The sequence below is a fragment of the Theropithecus gelada genome, chromosome 18 (assembly GCF_003255815.1).
Source record: "Theropithecus gelada isolate Dixy chromosome 18, Tgel_1.0, whole genome shotgun sequence".
Lineage (NCBI taxonomy): Eukaryota > Metazoa > Chordata > Mammalia > Primates > Cercopithecidae > Theropithecus > Theropithecus gelada.
In genome coordinates, this window is record NC_037686.1 from 68027075 (window position 1) to 68040426 (window position 13352).

General features: G+C 47.9%; 1 protein-coding gene across 4 annotated transcripts in view; it reads left to right on the plus strand.

The window, feature by feature from the left end:
- The window catches only part of TSHZ1 (teashirt zinc finger homeobox 1), an 80008-nt gene that overhangs the window by 27199 nt on the left and 39457 nt on the right, over nt 1-13352 (plus strand). Inside the window, exons 1-2 of one of the 4 annotated variants that reach the window (XM_025365660.1) lie at nt 6842-6888; nt 7500-7672. The exons of the other annotated variants lie outside the window; for them this stretch is intronic. The gene's annotated coding sequence lies outside the window, so the exon portion shown is untranslated. Of the gene's footprint in view, nt 1-6841; nt 6889-7499; nt 7673-13352 lie in introns of those variants that run through there. 4 annotated transcript variants of the gene reach the window in all.

The following is a 13352-nucleotide window of genomic DNA, read 5'->3' on the forward strand; positions in this document are numbered from 1 at the left end:
CTCACCATGCATCTCATTTATGAATTAGACTGAAGCCTTCTTTCTTTCTTTTTGTTTTTTGTTTTTTTTTTTTTTTTGAGATGGAGTTTCACTCTTGTTGCCCAAGCTGGAGTACAGTGGCGCGATCACAGCTCACTACAACCTCTGCCTCCTGGGTTCAAGCGATTCTCCTGCCTCAGCCTCCCGAGTAGCTGGGATTACAGGCATGCACCACCATGCCTGGCTAATTTTGTATTTTTAATGGAGACAGGGTTTCTCCGTGTTGGTCAGGCTGATCACCTCGGGTGATCCGCCTGCCTTGGCCTCCCAAAGTGCTGGGATTACAAGCGTGAGCCACCATGCCCGGCTGACTGAAGCCTTCTTAAACGGGTTTATGCTTTGCTTGGAACTCTCCTCAGCTACCTCCTGGTTCGTGCCGTATTTGTGAGAGATGGAAGCAGAAGTTTCCCTGTGGGCACTCAGGACGCTACTGCGTGCAGACATGCCCCGTAGACTAAGACTCGTTTCTCTGGACACCCTCTAACTGCCGCGGGCAACTGTGACTTGTGATGGACTCCCATCAGCGAGGTGTAGATGTGTAGCAGAGTCGTCGTAGGCAGCTCCAGTAGCCACCTGTGTGGGGTACGTTGGAAGCTCTAAGATGACTAAGAATTGGCACACTGGGACATGCAGTCACAGTGACCTGGGAAAAGCACTGGCATGGATGATATCTGGTTTGTTTTCTGTGCAGGGGCTGTGTGTTCTTGGAGTGAGACTAACTGAGAAGATCTTATCCAAGGCAGGGCCCAGACTCTGCCTCCCCCAAGAGCCCCTCAGTAAAGGCATCAGGGTGAAGACTAGAAAAGTCTGTGTGTTTCTGCAGGGTTTAGTGCTGGGGGAGGAGCTAGGACTTGGGGGGAGGGGGAGTGTCTTCTTAAGAAAAGAAGTACAAAATCATGAATGCAAGATGAAGTATGGGAGTGACTGCTTGTTTAGTATGAGAAATAAATCACAAAAGAGCAAATCTTAAAAAACTGAAAACGTGGCAGAATCTCGAAAAATAACCTGATTGTTAGTTTGTTGCCTGACACATCTGTTTTCCTGCATGTTTGGTTGCACAGGAAGGTAATTCAGTCATTCCTTTAGCCTGGGTCATGGAAAGTGGTTGTTTATTCCTGATGGCTGGGTCCACAAAATACCTGGCCTCACGCACTATCCAGCTTCCCCTCTGCAGTCTGCACAAGGCTGCAGGCCCACGACGCTGCCCGGGCAAAGAAGCTTGGGGGCTGGGATGTGGCCACCCGAGATGAGAGGGGCAGTGGCAGCATCTTCCCCTGCCCAGGAACAGCAAAAGCGCCATAGTTCTGCACATTCTGGAAGCCCACATGGACACAGGGTCCCCAGGGCTCTGGAAGCGCCAGCACAGGCCAGGGACCCTGAGGCCTCACCCGTGTCAAGCAAATCCACCTCTGTTTAGGACCCTGTCTACCACGATAATTGTCTTTGTTGTGTGAGTAGTTGATACTTCTCTGTTAACGTTTTTATTTTATTTTATTTTGATTAAAATCTCAGGGGAGCCTCAAATGCGTTTCTTAAGAAATTATATAATGATTTCATTGTGGAAGAATACGGACACCTTGACCATGTGCTTGGTTTAATTTGCAAAATTAAATTTTTGTTTTAAACTCTTGGTTATGAAAACATCCTTACCCTCTTGAACATACCTCCTTGAGTGAGATTAAAGTCCCAGTCCTTTGTTTTTTTAAGAGACTGGATCTGGCTCTGTTGTCCAGGCTGGAATGCAGTGGCGTAATCATGGCTCACTGCAGCCTTGAACTCCTGTGCTCAAGGAATCCTCCCACATCGGCCTCACATGTAGCTGGGACTACAGATGTGTCCTACCACACTCAGCTAATTTTTAAATTTTGTTTTGTAGAGGCGGAGTCTTGCTCTATTGCCCAGGTTGGTTTCAAACTCCTGACCTCAAGCCATTCTCCTTTCTCGGCCTCCCAAAGTGTTGGGATTATAGACATGAGCCACCATGCCTGGTCCCCTTTTTTTCTAAAGGATTTTAGGTTTCTTCTCCTCTAATAGGGCATGTACATTTATTTTGGAAGCAGTGAACTCAAAGCGTTGAATAAGAGGAGGCACCTGATGGGTGCTGGGGGCAGCCCAGCATGCTTCCACCATTTCGGGAAAACTCTATTTCTTGATGTTTTTAACATGTGTGGCAGGGTTGTGGTCATTTGTTTCCCTGCTTTTGTTGAATGTGATGAATATGGTAAAAATAGGATTAAAGTGTTTGATGTCCCCTCCTTAAGCCCAGTGATAGAATTTATCCTTCAAAGATAAATTATGACCTTTTAACCTTAGGGAATATAACTATCCTTGAAAAGTTTAACGTCTTAAAAAGTCAATTGTAGTTTTAACAAGCAAAGCTAAAATTTGCTTACCGTTGACTAAGTACGGATTTGGTTTTAAAGGCTGCCCTCTCTCTCTCTTACACATGGTTTAGGATGTCAATTTCTCCCTGAAAGTGATGTTTCTTAGAAATTTTAAGGATAGTGAATCTTACAAATTTTAAGGATAGTGAATCAGCTTTTAAAGAAAAAGGGCATTGCTCCATTTTTTTTTCCTTTGGCCAAGCTTGACATTTTTGTGAGTTATACAGATAACGTGAAGTGTAGAATTTCTGGCTAGGGTCCTGTGAGTATCCAAAGGGTTGGGTTGCTTGTGTGCTGTGTCCTGCAGTGGGTCCTGCCCCCAGGTGCTCCACGAGCCTTTCCTTGCTGTGAACAGTTGAGATTTTATTATCTCAGTCCGTGGGTTTCTCTCACCTGGAGCACACTCTTTCTCTCCACTTAACAGCAGTACAGCTTCCTGTTTCAACATCGTCTCAGCTGGTCCTCCTCCCCAATGGGGGCGCCCATGAGCACCTTTGATGCTTCTGGTTGGTCCCCCACTTAGTTCTGTGCCTGTGACTGCGTGGACACTCCCTGCGCGAGGGTTTCCTCTTCTCCTGTACCATAAGGTACTTCAACAAAAGGATCCCATTGCACAATGTTGCGACCATTACAAAACACAAACCTACTCAATTTTGATCTTGAGAATCACTCAATAATTTTTAACAGCCAGTCAAACCTGCTATTTAGTTAAATGCATTCAGAACCGTGGCTCATTTGGGAGTGTTTGTCATTTGTAAGTGTGTGGTTTGGTGTAGGAAGATGAATTCACCTGCTGGGCTCTGGGGGCACCTGCTGGGGTACCTGTACCCCGGGCAGAGCCCTCATGACATTTTCTGGCCATTAGACAGTCATTCGCCTGTTGGCTGCTCCATGACAATTTTGTTTTCGATCATCAATCAACAGGTATTTATTGAGCACGTGCTGTTTTGGATGCTGGGAGCACAGTTTCACAGAAAACACGTTCCCATGGAAGTGGGTCGTCTCTCTAGTATGCACCCGAGTGCTCTGCAGCTTGTGGGGTCCAGAGTCCGGAGTGGGCGGGGGGCCTGCTCCTGCAGTCCTGGCATGTTTCTGGGAGTAGAAGAGCTGTGCTACCTCTCCCCTGTAAAAGCGGTTGGTAGCCTTGTTGTGAGCTTGCAATTCAGATGGCACCATAGGACTGGCTGGCTGGGGCCTGGCTCTCCTGTGCCATCTGGGTGGCCACTTGCTGCACTGCTGATGGGGGCGGGTAAGTCTCCCCTTCCGCATAAGGAGTCACGGGCCCGGGGTTGGCGGGGTGTGTGTCTGTGCCTGCAGGTGGGCAAGGAAGCCTGGGGAGAGAGTAGCTGTCCGTGGATGGGAAGGGCCACGCTGGCCATTTCCTTCTGTAACTGGGCTACTAATGTTTATTCCATTTTGTTTATGGTTCTTTTAGCCAACTTCTTCCTTATTTAGTGAAATTCATAACAAGTACAAATTAAAACCATAAACAAACCAATAGTTAAAACAACAGACATTTATTCTCTCCCAGTGCTGGAGGCCAGAAGCCTGAGATCAAGGTGTTGGCAAGGCCAGCCTCCCTCTAAAGTCTCCAGAGGAGAATCCTTCCTCCCGTCTTCCAGCTCCTGGTAGCTCCCGGCAGTCCTGGGTGTCCTTGGCTTGTGGCGCATCACTCCAGTCACTGCCTCCGTCTTCATGTGTCTGCCTTCTTGTCCGTGTGTCCTCTTCTCTGTCGTAAGGTCACGAGTCCTTGGACTCAGGACCCATCCTGATCTAGTATGACCTCACCCCAGCTTAACTAATTATATCTGCAAAGACCCTATTTCCAAACAAAGTCACATTGTGAGGTTCTGGGAGGATATGAATTTTAGAGGATACTATTCAACCCATGACAGATACCAAAGGAGAAAATTATGTTATGTCCTGTCATTTGGGCAACAGCCTTTATTGAGGACGAGGTAGAGAAGTAACCCACTCTGAATCACAGATGTGCTCAGGAAACTTTGTCAAGAAAACAGCCATTAATTTGGTTTGATAACCAATAGTTGTTGATAACCCAAGTTATCATTGATGATAATAAGCAACTAACAGAACATCCTCTTGACCACGTGGTGTTTAGACTTTGGCCGTTGCTGGCCCCACGGTGACACAGGAAGGAACTGGCTGGTCCCAGTAGGGAGTCATCACACCTACAGGCGCTTACTCAGCAGCTGCAAGGAACCTATCACTTTACCAGGTGGGGAGGGTGGCACAGAAGAAAGGTCCCCAATTGCTTATCCTCAAGAAACTTGCACTATTGTGATTCCATGGTACATGTGAAGCAAACAGAGGTCAGTAAATAGGTGGACCATTTATCATTCTGAATACATTTCCATGAAATTTGGAAGCTCATTAGCAAAATATTTCTTTTGTTTGATTTGGGCATATTGATTTGGATATCATCTTCAAACAAAATGGTAGCTGATGTCTGCTACATTCATTGTAGACATCATATAGCTGAGAAGTTTTTCTGCATAGGGTCCAGTGTTTGTAGAGTAAATATGATTAGAGCTGTCATTACTAGATTTGGTGATGACAGAGATGTGGGCAGTTCAGCAGTGAGCAGTGGTGACTTAAAGTGGGAGAGGATTGGGTGAAGGGTACTAGCTGATTGTTGCTTGGATTTTATGCCCTTAATGCATGGCATTTCCATAGCTTATACTTATCTGTTCCTAATATCCTTGGGTCCTGAGTCTTGAAATTCTTTGCTTTCCAGTTCTGTCTTCCTCCACCCCAAGAGGGGCCTCCTAGTGAGCGTGTGTTGCTCTATCCTGCGTGTTGCTCTGCTGTCCCTGAGGTGCACACACTGCGGGTACCGTGGTCCTGCAGGAGAACAGGCCCGGGGGATGGGGTTTGTGAGGTCTGGAGGTAGATCAGAGAGGTCCTGGGTGCAGATACCTAGAGCGCAGCCTGGGATGCATGGCTGGCACCTTTCTGTGGGGTTCTGAGGCCAGTCGGGGACAAGAGGGGTACTGCAGGCTTACCTGGGCTGGCCCATTTTAACTCTTCCTGGACTTTTGCATCACCCCTGGGTAGGGTTGTTACTTACACCATAAAGTGGTGTAGCTCCCATGGTTTCCAGTTCATTCTTCCAACAGCCATTGTTGAGTGTCTGTCATATCCGAGGCATTCTCCTGGACATTTTGAGAAATGCAGTGATGAGCAGGATGGATCTTGCCCTCAGTGAGCTTGCAAGTCTTGCTGGGGAGAAAGACGCGTGTGTATACCTCTCTTAATGAAGTGGAAAGTGATAGTTGTTACGGGAACATTCCAGTTAACTTGTTATGGGGAGTCAAAACCCAGAAAGATGCTACTTGTCTGGGTGGGCTGTGGGATGGGGAAGATGAGGAGATCAGGGGCTTTGTGGAGCAGCGGCTTGTGTGTGGTTTGAAGGGTGAATCAATGTGGATTGGTCATTGTAAGCAGCAGTTGGAAAAGGGTCCCCTCCTTGTGGCATTTGTTAGTGGATTCAGTAGGACTAGCTGAGTAATGTTCAGATTTAGAAGAATGACAGGCACCATGTATTTTCACCTGTAACATCAATCTTTTAGCAACCCTAAATTAGCCTGAGAGTCCAACATTTTTTTATGTACTATGTGTGCATAGTCCTCTTTTGAGTTTAACTTGGATAGTTTTGCCTTTCCTCAACATTACTAATAGGGTCTTGGTACAGACTTTTCAGTTATAACACAACATGTACGTCCTGAAGGAACAGGGCTTATGGAAAAAATAGAGCTGGGGCCAGGCTGCTCGAACTCCATGTAGCTTGGAAATAGTATAAAAAATCATAAAAAATACATGATACATTTCTAATACATAAAACAGTATTATGGTAAGTATGGGGCTTTATATTAGGAAAAAGATTGTTGGAAGGGGATGAGGTTGCTGGACTAGCTAGATCGGAGCAGGAAGGAGCCATTGGAAAGCACGTCGAAGATAGCATGGTGGAACTGCACTGTCAGGGGAACAGGCATTGTGCTCGGAGCTCTGGGTTCCCCTGCACCCCCGAAAATTCCAAGGCTGGTGACCTTTGCCGTCGGTGGCCCTTCCATGGTTGTGCCCCTTTTAACTCTTGCTGGACTTTTATATCACCCCTGGGTAAGGCTGTTATTCACACCATAAAGTGGTGTAGCTCCAATGGATTCTGGTTCCAACAGCGATTTTTGAGTGTCTGTCCTCTCCAAGACATTCTACTGGACATTTTGAGAAATGCAATAATTTCTTAAATGCAATGATTTCTCCGTGATGTGGCGCATTCCTATGCTGGAAAAACCATGTGTGAACCCATGGTCTGTCACCTAGACTGATATGACAGTGGCCCTCTGTTGGCCAGTGGAGGAGGCGTTGGCCTGGTTACAGAGCCCGCCTTCTGGCAGGTAGACCAGGTCCGCCTTCTCCAGTGTGGTTGGGCCAGAACCCCAGGATGGTGAGCCTTTCTTTGTGGTTGTTGCTCTGCCAATCTTGAGTCAGTCCTTGCTTTTTCCTGGCGTAAAGTGTTTTGGGTATTCTGTGCTCTAAAGGCTCAGTGCAGCGTTGAGCTTCAGTTCCTCGTGTTTCCTGGGGGATGAGGTTCCCTGTGAGTCTCCTTGTTATGACTTGAGACAGTGGATAATAGTTACAAAAGGAAGTCTTGGTTTAGTGAGAGCTGGTTCAGGTGGCTGAAAAACACGACTGTTTGACCGAATTCCTTTCAAAGATTTATAATCCAGCCCTAAATATGTGAATGTTTCTCTCTTCGCTCTCTCCTCTCTTTCTTTCCACCTTCCCCCATCTCTCTCCCTTGTATGTCTCTGTCTCTCCCTCCCTCTTTCTGCCCACATGTCCCATCTTTCTCTGTGAACACTGAAGGAGAGAACTCTTTTAAAAGTTAATGAACGAGTTGCAGTGGAACCCTATTAGATTTTCCTTCCATTAAATGCCTGCTACAGACTTTTAATGGATGTTTTAACTAGGCATTGTTATCAAAAGGACTGTTGCACAAATTAAAACCAGGCCCACAATCTGTGAAGAGAAACCGGATTTACTTTTTGCCTTCAGGTAAAAAAGAAAAATGCATGGAGGAGGTGAACTCCACATTGATATTTTTAGAAGTTGGATGTGAGAAATAGCCAGTGCCACCTGAAGCTATGGAAACAAACAGGAGCTTGGACTCTGCAGGCATACCTCTTTTTAAAGTGAAGACATTTACAGGAACCCCTGGATTTTTAAGGGTATGTCAGTGTTAATTTTTAACTATTTAATTGGTATTTAAATTATCTTCTTAGTTTGTACGATGCTGCTGTGCGCGTCCCATTTTTAAACCTATGAAGCTCTCTTAAAAGGAAAAGGTCAGGCTTTCCAGGTGCCCGCCACCCCAAACGTGGGCTGTCTCCGTGCAATCACTGCAAGCATGCAGAATTTTTTAAACTGCCAGATTTTTGGTTTCTCGTTTTGTTCTGATTGATTTTATTTTAGCAAATGTACCCCTTTGTCCCTATAAAATTTGGTTAGTCAAATGACAGATTTTGTGTTTCACATCCGAGAAGTCGTTGTCTTATCCCGGCAGGTCCTGGAGTGTTCTTCTATTTCTCCATCCACAGTTTTACGATAAAGTCACTGTCAGTTTCTATCGTAAATTATTCGTAATCATGGTGCTTAACAAAAGTTGCCAAGTTCTCAGTGGATGCCCACTGTGTGTACCGTAACAGAAAAAAAGTTGTGTTTTCTTGCATTAAGTGTCATTCTGATTAGTCTTAGTGTTAAATCTTGGTTAGCACTTGGCTCTGACTTCTACAAATACAATGCTCTGAATCAAATAAGTGCCAGGGGAGCGGGCTTCCCCTCTTCCCCAACAATCACGACCTCACTGCCCTTCCAGGCATGTCACCAGCACCGAAGTGCCTTTACCTTAGCAGCGTGGATTCAGCCAAGACCTGTGCTTCACGTTTTGCTTCTTGAAAGCCGACATTTTGAAAAGAAAGTCAAACACAGAGCATTTGTTAGTTGGGCAGTTCCTACGAAAGACCAGCTCCAGTTCTTTGGAAGGAAATTGGCCAGATGCATGCACTGTTCAGGGCTTGTCTTAGTGCTAAAATGTAGCTAACGTGTATGGTAAAGGTGAGGAAGTGCTGTGAGCTTCATGGTGGAGAGTGTCCCTTCTCATCTCAGGGCAGTGGGGGTGACGATGGGGGCCCTGGCTCTCTGTTTAACCCCTGTTGGGGTGTTTTTGGTTTCTGGTGTGTGTGTGTGTGTGTGTGTGTGTGTGTGAGAGAGAGAGAGAGAGAGAGAGAGAGAGAGAGAAAGAGAGAGGGGAGAGAAGCCATATCCCTATGTCAGGTCCATCAAAAACGCACCCCAATGCAGACCTCTTGATCCGTTGATTGCCTGCAAGCTCAGAGCACACAGTGATAACTGAAATCTCTGAGAGTAGATTTAATTTTATGAGCTGCATTATCCAAGAATACTAAGCCGTGGAGATCATGCTCAAGTCATGGGGTTTAAAGGGGTGATGGCTTCAGTTCTCTGTGTGGGGGAAGAAAGCCTGTGGCCTTTTTTTCTTTTTAGGCACAAAGCTAGTTTAATTGAAAGAATAATTTGATTTGCTGCTGCTACAGCAGAAGAGCTTGAGATGTGGCAAATTTTCTCTCCTTTCACCCAAACTCAAGAATTTAATGCTAGCAGGTGAACTTCTGAAGGCTGCTATCAAGTATACAGAGACAGTAACTGTCTTAAAAGCAGAATTTTGTCAATATTTTTTGCTGTGGGCCAAAGAACATTCACAATAATGGAGTACTAAAGCCCTGCTTGAAAATGTTGTAGAGGGAGCGGGAGTGGAGGATTTATTCCAAGTTTGAGCCTGCAGTGTTTTGGTGGTATATATGATTTCTGAATAATCTTTTTGCTCTAGCAAATGGAGGCACCCAGATATAATTTTCTGTTCAGGAAGAGCATTTGGTAGACATTGCTACCCTGGGTCACTGAACTGGAAGTGGCGTAGCCTATAGTTTCTTTTCAGTCGCCGCATCAACCCACCATCGACTGTACACCTTCACTAAATGCCAGTGTTTTCTGACAGATGAAACGGGAGGTGGAATGGCCAGGAGCGGGCCATGGGGTCAGGGCTGAGGCGGTGGGCCTGCTGCTGGGGGAGGTACTCCATAGGGCCACTGCTCCTGGCAGGGGGTGCTATGCCTCTTCCCACAGTGAGTGGAGTCCCTTTGCCCTTGGTTTTAAACTTGCCATTTCACCATGCTTTTGTAGAAAGTTGGTTAAACAGCAAATTGCACAACCCACAAAATGTAATGGCCTTTATGACTTAAAACAGATGCTAGATTCAGTTGCGTGAATTGCCTTGCCCCTTAAGTTATCTTACTTTGAAAAGAATGATTCCCTGAAATTTCATTTTGGAAAACGTTGTTTCCCTCATTCTGCTTATGAGAACTGGTGCCTACATTTTTAATGCTGTTTCAGTAAAGTGATTTTCTTATATAGACAGAGGTGAAGCCATTTTTGTAATTTTTCCAGTGTTCTCCGGATTTGGTAGAATTAGAAGGGAGAGACGGAGGAGCAGTCACACACACATATGTGAGCACACACACACCTACAGCAGAGAAGCACAGCTTTGTCCTTCTTTTGAAGTGTGAAAAATATCAGTGACCTTATCATTAAATGTACTTGTTGCTGTATTTATTTGAAATGTTCAGACTTTTTTTTCTTGCTGTTCATTTTAGTGGAAAAGGATGATAGCAAAAGATTTTATTTATTCAGAACCACAGTGCAGGCAAAGTGAAAGTAAATCCTAGGCTTCCGGTGCATTCAGAAACCACAGTAAGAAAGCACTGGTTTCTCAAATATAAAGATGAGTGCACTAGCCAAATAATTTTTTTTGAGGAGTTTTGGAACAATAGAAGCCATCTAGAACTATTATTTGAGGCTATGTATGAAAAATATATGTGAGCTTACAAAAATGTTTCTCATACTGGAAACTATGTATCCATCAGACAGACAAGACTTTCCTCATGTTTGTGGACGGTGATAGCAGTGTAGCTCTGTGATAATATCAGTGGCCTCAATAATTGTATTCTACTTCAAGTGTAAGGCTCTTATTTTGGTGCGACTTAATAATTCTGTTCTTACTGAAGACTTTTTCCCTTCAGAAATACCATGTGATGAAGTTGCCTGTGGAAGGTGATAGAATTGTATTCACCCTCAGGTTCGTCTGGAAAGTCAGATTGTGGCCCACATGTTTTCTTCACGCTCACCTTTGTGTGTATTTCAGGCATTACCTTGTGATTGTTTAGATACTCTTTTATCATTATACATAATCCAAGGGTTATTTATCATAAAATAGATTGAGTAATGCTGAACTCACAAATATGGGGCTGAAAATGTAAACACATTTTTGTAAATCCAGTTGACAGTTAATTAGCCAACATTAATGGAGGGTTGAAGTGAAAGAAAATAGAAAACCACAAATTTCTAAAAGAAATTTTTTCCCTCATTTGGAATCCATTTTATACGTTTATTGGAAGCTAACGTTTCAGTTAACTATGACATATAGATATACGTTTACTTGCCTAATTATACTTACTGTTAACAATACATCATGTGTTTGCCTATGCGTCCAGCTTTGCCAGTGTGATGGTTTAATTACCCTCTGTGGTGTCTGCACGCTCTGCTAAGTCTTGTGTGGAGGAACGGTTAGAAATAACCGCAGAGGCAAGGATTCAGAAGCCGGTGTGCTGTGAAGTCATAGGGTCACCCACCAGCAGCAGTGCCAGGCAAGCCCCCTCCACGTGGGAGGAGGCCCAGGTGCCTGCTTCCTAACGTGGGGCCCGAGCCGGGCACTCTGGGGTGGAGAGGCCTGGATGGGAGCCCCAGATCCGGGCCACCATGGTCCCTGGGCTCCTGGGGGGAAAACTGGGTCCTGCACCGCCCTCCTGCCCACCCGGGGCTCCGAGCTTCAGGCCCTGGCTGCTCTCTGTCCCTCGCTCCTGCGGCCACCCAGGTCCCACCTGCTAGCCGGGCAGGCTGCTCAGACACGCGTATCCTTCCCAGTGGTCTCCCTGCAACTCCTCCTGCGGAGACCCTGGAGCCACACGGGTTGAGAGCCCTGGGCGCCTTGCCAGCCCCCGCGGGGTCCCAGGGAGAGGGTCACGCCCTGTGGCTCCGCATCGCTCTCACCCCTGTGGCAGGTGGGGGCAGCTGGCCTTCTCCCTGCCTCACCCCTGCAGTAGGTGGCGCCGCGTGCAGGGGGTGGGTGTGGGTGGGGGAACAGGTGACTTCCTCCTCCTCTAACTCCTGCAGTGGATGGGGGTGGAGTGGGGGGAAGGGTAGGTAACTTCCTTCTCATCTCACCCCTGAAGTAGGTAGGGCTGGGTGACTTCCTCACCATCTCACCCTTGTAGTAGGTGGGGGATGCATGACCTCCTCCCTACCTCACTCCTGCAGTAGCTAGGGGTGGGGGGATGACTTCCTCCTCCTCACCTCACCCCTGCAGTAGGTGGGGGGATGACTTCCTCCTCCTCACCTCACCCCTGCAGTAGGTGGGGGGATGACTTCCTCCTCCTCACCTCACCCCTGCAGTAGGTGGGGGGATGACTTCCTCCTCCTCACCTCACCCCTGTAGTAGGTGGGGGGATGACTTTTTCCTCTTTGCCTCACTCCTGCAGTTGGTGGGGGGTGCATGACCTCCCCATCTCACCCCTGCAGTAGGTGGGGGGATGACTTCCTCCTCCTCACCTTACCCCTGTAGTAGGTGGGGGGTGACTTCCTCCTCCTTGCCTCACTCCTGCAGTTGGTGGGGGGTGCATGACCTCCCCATCTCACCCTGCAGTAGGTGGGAAGGTTGACTTCCTCCTCCTTGCCTCACCCCTCCAGTTGGTAGGGGGCGCATGACTTCCTGCCTCACTCCTGCAGTAGGTGGGGGGAAGGTGACTTCCTCCTTCTCGCCTCACCCCTGCAGTTGGTGGGGGACACATGACCTCTCCTGTCTAACCCCTGAAGTAGGTGGGGGGCACATGACTTCCGCCTCCCTATCTCACCCCTCCAGTAGGTTGGGGGGTGACCTCCCCATCTCACCCCTTTTGTAGGTGAGAGGGGTGACCTCCTGGCTGGCCCTGCCAGGCTGTTCCCTGTCCCCAGCCACAAGGGTGCTCTCCCAGCCTCCATGCCCACACCCTCGCCCCACTTGCCCAGCCCCTGCAGGAGCTTCTCCCCGCAGTCTCCAGTGTTTTCTAGAAGCCTTGGCTCCCCACGTGGGGTCTCCCTTCTGTCCAGCTCTGTACCTCGCAGGCAGCCTGTCCTCCCTGCAGTGAGGGGCCGGGGTGGGTGCAAGCCCTTCTGCCCTCCCGCGTGGGCGCGGACTGGGCAGCGCGGGCCGGCCCTGGGTCCAGGGAGCCTGGAGCATGCTGGGCCAGCCAGGTGGTGCAGGATCGGCTCAGCCAGTGCCCAAGGCAGCACCTGCATGAGGTCCCCGCTTCCTGGAAACTGAGCCCGGGAAGGGCCTTGGCCCTGGGGAAGGCAGGGCTGAGTGCATCTCCTCTCGGAGAGCATGAGGTACTAGGAGAGCTCGCGGGCCGGGCCCGTACCTCCCGGATGGGTCTGGGATGAAGGCCACAGGTCACCCAGAGCGGGACTGGGTCAACAGTGGCTTGGCGTCCTGGCACAGATGAGCGTCCAGGATGGATTCCTTCAGTGCCTGTGAGAAGGCGGAGGCCTGGCCACAGTTCTGCAGCCGACAAAGGGTGGTCTGAGGACCCCCGACACCTATTCCAGTGCCTATCCCCTCAAGATGCACCAGCCCCGGGCGTGTTTGCAGGGGACATGCCTCTTTGCAATGAGTGTAGTAGTTAACCCCATGCACAGGGGTTGTTTAGACGACACTGCTATTTTTGTAGGATCTTTTAAAAA